The following is a 7,294-nucleotide window of genomic DNA, read 5'->3' as shown; positions in this document are numbered from 1 at the left end:
ATTCGACATTCATACAACCTGACATGTAATAAGTACGGCCTGATTTGCATTCGTACGGCCTGATTTGAAATTCGTACGGCCTGACTTGCCATCGTGTGACTTGACTTGGCATTCTTACGACCTGACTTGGCATTCGTACGACCTGTCTTGTCATTCGTTTGACCTGAATTGTCATTCGTACAACCTGACTTGTAATTCTTACGACGACCTATCTTGTAATTCGTACGATGACCTGACTTGCATTCGTTCGACCTGAGTTGCATTCGTACAACCTGAATTGTCATTCATACGACGACCTGACTTGCATTCGTACGACCTGACTTCCCTTGTCATTAGTACGGCCTCAATTGCATACGTATGGCCTGACTTGCATTTGTAAGGGCTGACTTACCTTCATATGACTTGACTTGGCATTCTTATGACCTGACTATGATTCATTTGACCTGACTTGTCATTCGTACGACCTGACTTGTTGTTCGTACGACCTGACTTATCATTCGTACGACGACCTGGCTTGTCATTCGTACGACCTTGCTTGTCATTCGTACAACCTGACTTTCATACGACAATTATACGACCCGGCTTGTTATTCGTACGACCTGACTTGTCATTCGTACGACCTGACTTGTTATTCGTACGACGACCTGGATTGTCATTCGTATGATCTTGCTTGTCATTCGTACGACCTGACTTGTCATTCGTAAGATGAACTGACTAATCATTCGTACGACGACCTGGCTTGTCATTAGTACGACCTTGCTTGTCATTCGTATGACCTGACTTTCATACGACAATCAGATGACCCGGCTTGTTACTCGTACGACCTGACTTGTCATTCGTACGACCTGACTTGTCATTCGTAAGATGACCTGACTAATCATTCGTACGACGACCTGGCTTGTCATTAGTACGACCTTGCTTGTCATTCGTATGACCTGACTTTCATACGACAATCAGATGACCCGGCTTGTTACTCGTACGACCTGACTTGTCATTCGTACGACCTGACTTGTCATTCGTACGACCTTGCTTGTCATTCGTACGACCTGACTTTCATACGACAATTATACGACCCGGCTTGTTATTCGTATGACCTGACTTGTCATTCGTAGGACCTGACTTGTCATTCGTAGGACGACCTAAATAATCATTCGTACGACGACCTGGCTTGTCATTCGTACGATCTTGCTTGTCATTTGTATGACCTGACTTTCATACGACAATCATACGACCTTGATTGTCATTCGTACGACCTGACTTGTCATTCGTATGACCTGACTTGTCATTCGTACGACCTGACTTGTCATTTGTAAGACGATCTGTCATTAGTACGGCCTGACTTGCATACCTACGGCCTGAATTGCATTCGTACGGCCTGATTTGAAATTCGTACGGCCTGACTTGCCATCGTATGACTTGACTTGTCATTCTTACGACCTGACTTGTCATTCGTACGACCTGTCTTGTCATTCGTTTGACCTGAATTGTCATACCTACGACCTGACTTGTCATCTGTACGACCTAACTTGTCATTCGTACAACCTGACTTGAAATTTTTACGACGACCTGACTTGTCATTCGTACGACCTGACTTGCCTTGTCGTTTGTACGGCCTGAATTGCATACGTATGGCCTGACTTGCATTCGTAAGGGCTGACTATCATTCATTTGACCTGACTTGTCATTCGTACGACCTGACTTGTCATTCGTACGACGAACTGACTAATCATTCGTACGACGACCTGGCTTGTCATTCGTACGATCTTGCTTGTCATTCGTACAACCTGACTTTCATACGACAATCATACGACCCGGCTTGTTATTCGTACGATCTGACTTGTCATTCGTACGACCTGACTTGTCATTCGTACGACGAACTGACTAATCATTCGTACGACGACCTGGCTTGTCATTCGTACGATCTTGCTTTTCATTCGTACGACCTGACTTGTCATTCGTATGACCTGACTTTCATACGACAATCATACGACCCGGCTTGTTATTCGTACGACCCGGCTTGTTATTCGTACGACCCGGCTCGTCATCCGTACGACCTGTCTTGTCATCCGTACGATCTGACTTGCATTACTATGACCTGACTTGCATTCAGAAGGACCTGACTTTCATACGACATTCGTACTGCCTGACTTGCATTTGTACGTTCTGACTTGCATTCGTACGGCCTGACTGGCATTCGTACGGCCTGACTTTCATACGACAATTATACGACCCGGCTTGTTATTCGTACGACCTGACTTGTCATTCGTACGACCTGACTTGTTATTCGTACGACGACCTGACTAATCATTCGTACGACGACCTGGCTTGTCATTAGTACGACCTTGCTTGTCATTCGTATGACCTGACTTTCATACGACAATCAGATGACCCGGCTTGTTACTCGTACGACCTGACTTGTCATTCGTACGACCTGACTTGTCATTCGTACGACCTGACTTTCATACGACAATTATACGACCCGGCTTGTTATTCGTATGACCTGACTTGTCATTCGTACGACCTGACTTGTCATTCGTAGGACGACCTAAATAATCATTCGTACGACGACCTGGCTTGTCATTCGTACGATCTTGCTTGTCATTCGTATGACCTGACTTTCATACGACCATCATACGACCTTGATTGTCATTCGTACGACCTGACTTGTCATTCGTATGACCTGACTTGTCATTCGTACGACCTGACTTGTCATTTGTAAGACGACCTGTCATTAGTACGGCCTGACTTGCATACCTACGGCCTGAATTGCATTCGTACGGCCTGATTTGAAATTCGTACGGCCTGACTTGCCATCGTATGACTTGACTTGTCATTCTTACGACCTGACTTGTCATTCGTACGACCTGTCTTGTCATTCGTTTGACCTGAATTGTCATACCTACGACCTGACTTGTCATCTGTACGACCTAACTTGTCATTCGTACGACCTGACTTGCCTTGTCGTTCGTACGGCCTGAATTGCATACGTATGTTCTGACTTGCATTCGTAAGGGCTGACTATCATTCATTTGACCTGACTTGTCATTCGTACGACCTGACTTGTCATTCGTACGACGAACTGACTAATCATTCGTACGACGACCTGGCTTGTCATTCGTACGATCTTGCTTGTCATTCGTACAACCTGACTTTCATACGACAATCATACGACCCGGCTTGTTATTCGTACGATCTGACTTGTCATTCGTACGACGAACTGACTAATCATTCGTACGACGACCTGGCTTGTCATTCGTACGATCTTGCTTGTCATTCGTACGACCTGACTTGTCATTCGTATGACCTGACTTTCATACGACAATCATACGACCCGGCTTGTTATTCGTACGACCTGACTTGTCATTCGTACGACGAACTGACTAATCATTCGTACGACGACCTGGCTTGTCATTCGTACGATCTTGCTTGTCATTCGTACGACCTGACTTGTCATTCGTATGACCTGACTTTCATACGACAATCATACGACCCGGCTTGTTATTCGTACGACCCGGCTCGTCATCCGTACGACCTGTCTTGTCATCCGTACGACCTGACTTGCATTAATATGACCTGACTTGCATTCAGAAGGACCTGACTTTCATACGACATTCGTACTGCCTGACTTGCATTTGTACGTTCTGACTTGCATTCGTACGGCCTGACTGGCATTCGTACGGCCTGAATTGCATTCGTACTGACTGATACGCTTTCGTACGGCCTGACTTGGCATTCTTATGACCTGACTTGGCATTCATACGACCTGGCTTGTCATTCGACATTCATACAACCTGACATGTCATTAGTACGGCCTGACTTGCATACCTACGACCTGGCTTGTCATTCGACATTCATACAACCTGACATGTAATTAGTACGGCCTGACTTGCATACCTACGGCCTGATTTGCATTCGTACGGCCTGATTTGAAATTCGTACGGCCTGACTTGCCATCGTGTGACTTGACTTGTCATTCTTACGACCTGACTTGGCATTCGTACGACCTGTCTTGTCATTCGTTTGACCTAAATTGTCATTCGTACAACCTGACTTGTAATTCTTACGACGACCTATCTTGTAATTCGTACGACGACCTGACTTGCATTCGTACGACCTGAGTTGCATTCGTACAACCTGAATTGTCATTCATACGACGACCTGACTTGCATTCGTACGACCTGACTTCCCTTGTCATTAGTACGGCCTGAATTGCATACGTATGGCCTGACTTGCATTTGTAAGGGCTGACTTACCTTCATATGACTTGACTTGGCATTCTTATGACCTGACTTAGATTCATTTGACCTGACTTGTCATTCGTACGACCTGACTTGTTGTTCGTACGACCTGACTTATCATTCGTACGACGACCTGGCTTGTCATTCGTACGACCTTGCTTGTCATTCGTACAACCTGACTTTCATACGACAATTATACGACCCGGCTTGTTATTCGTACGACCTGACTTGTCATTCGTACGACCTGACTTGTTATTCGTACGACGACCTGGATTGTCATTCGTATGATCTTGCTTGTCATTCGTACGACCTGACTTGTCATTCGTAAGATGACCTGACTAATCATTCGTACGACGACCTGGCTTGTCATTAGTACGACCTTGCTTGTCATTCGTATGACCTGACTTTCATACGACAATCATACGACCCGGCTTGTTATTCGTACGATCTGACTTGTCATTCGTACGACCTGACTTGTCATTCGTACGACGAACTGACTAATCATTCGTACGACGACCTGGCTTGTCATTCGTACGATCTTGCTTTTCATTCGTACGACCTGACTTGTCATTCGTATGACCTGACTTTCATACGACAATCATACGACCCGGCTTGTTATTCGTACGACCCGGCGTGTTATTCGTACGACCCGGCTCGTCATCCGTACGACCTGTCTTGTCATCCGTACGATCTGACTTGCATTAATATGACCTGACTTGCATTCAGAAGGACCTGACTTTCATACGACATTCGTACTGCCTGACTTGCATTTGTACGTTCTGACTTGCATTCGTACGGCCTGACTGGCATTCGTACGGCCTGACTTTCATACGACAATTATACGACCCGGCTTGTTATTCGTACGACCTGACTTGTCATTCGTACGACCTGACTTGTTATTCGTACGACGACCTGACTAATCATTCGTACGACGACCTGGATTGTCATTCGTATGATCTTGCTTGTCATTCGTACGACCTGACTTGTCATTCGTAAGATGACCTGACTAATCATTCGTACGACGACCTGGCTTGTCATTAGTACGACCTTGCTTGTCATTCGTATGACCTGACTTTCATACGACAATCAGATGACCCGGCTTGTTACTCGTACGACCTGACTTGTCATTCGTACGACCTGACTTGTCATTCGTACGACCTGACTTTCATACGACAATTATACGACCCGGCTTGTTATTCGTATGACCTGACTTGTCATTCGTACGACCTGACTTGTCATTCGTAGGACGACCTAAATAATCATTCGTAGGACGACCTAAATAATCATTCGTACGACGACCTGGCTTGTCATTCGTACGATCTTGCTTGTCAGTCGTATGACCTGACTTTCATACTACCATCATACGACCTTGATTGTCATTCGTACGACCTGACTTGTCATTCGTATGACCTGACTTGTCATTCGTACGACCTGACTTGTCATTTGTAAGACGACCTGTCATTAGTACGGCCTGACTTACATACCTACGGCCTGAATTGCATTCGTACGGCCTGATTTGAAATTCGTACGGCCTGACTTGCCATCGTATGACTTGACTTGTCATTCTTACGACCTGACTTGTCATTCGTACGACCTGTCTTGTCATTCGTTTGACCTGAATTGTCATACCTACGACCTGACTTGTCATCTGTACGACCTAACTTGTCATTCGTACGACCTGACTTGCCTTGTCGTTCGTACGGCCTGAATTGCATACGTATGTTCTGACTTGCATTCGTAAGGGCTGACTATCATTCATTTGACCTGACTTGTCATTCGTACGACCTGACTTGTCATTCGTACGACGAACTGACTAATCATTCGTACGACGACCTGGCTTGTCATTCGTACGATCTTGCTTGTCATTCGTACAACCTGACTTTCATACGACAATCATACGACCCGGCTTGTTATTCGTACGATCTGACTTGTCATTCGTACGACGAACTGACTAATCATTCGTACGACGACCTGGCTTGTCATTCGTACGATCTTGCTTGTCATTCGTACGACCTGACTTGTCATTCGTATGACCTGACTTTCATACGACAATCATACGACCCGGCTTGTTATTCGTACGACCTGACTTGTCATTCGTACGACGAACTGACTAATCATTCGTACGACGACCTGGCTTGTCATTCGTACGATCTTGCTTGTCATTCGTACGACCTGACTTGTCATTCGTATGACCTGACTTTCATACGACAATCATACGACCCGGCTTGTTATTCGTACGACCCGGCTCGTCATCCGTACGACCTGTCTTGTCATATGTACGACCTGACTTGCATTAATATGACCTGACTTGCATTCAGAAGGACCTGACTTTCATACGACATTCGTACTGCCTGACTTGCATTTGTACGTTCTGACTTGCATTCGTACGGCCTGACTGGCATTCGTACGGCCTGAATTGCATTCGTACTGACTGATACGCTTTCGTACGGCCTGACTTGGCATTCTTATGACCTGACTTGGCATTCATACGACCTGGCTTGTCATTCGACATTCATACAACCTGACATGTCATTAGTACGGCCTGACTTGCATACCTACGACCTGGCTTGTCATTCGACATTCATACAACCTGACATGTAATTAGTACGGCCTGACTTGCATACCTACGGCCTGATTTGCATTCGTACGGCCTGATTTGAAATTCGTACGGCCTGACTTGCCATCGTGTGACTTGACTTGTCATTCTTACGACCTGACTTGGCATTCGTACGACCAGTCTTGTCATTCGTTTGACCTAAATTGTCATTCGTACAACCTGACTTGTAATTCTTACGACGACCTATCTTGTAATTCGTACGACGACCTGACTTGCATTCGTACGACCTGAGTTGCATTCGTACAACCTGAATTGTCATTCATACGACGACCTGACTTGCATTCGTACGACCTGACTTCCCTTGTCATTAGTACGGCCTGAATTGCATACGTATGGCCTGACTTGCATTTGTAAGGGCTGACTTACCTTCATATGACTTGACTTGACATTCTTATGACCTGACTATGATTCATTTGACCTGACTTGTCATTCGTACGAC

This window comes from Cyclopterus lumpus, chromosome 8, assembly GCF_009769545.1.
Source record: "Cyclopterus lumpus isolate fCycLum1 chromosome 8, fCycLum1.pri, whole genome shotgun sequence".
Classification (NCBI taxonomy): domain Eukaryota; kingdom Metazoa; phylum Chordata; class Actinopteri; order Perciformes; family Cyclopteridae; genus Cyclopterus; species Cyclopterus lumpus.
Note: the sequence above shows the minus strand (reverse complement) of the source record.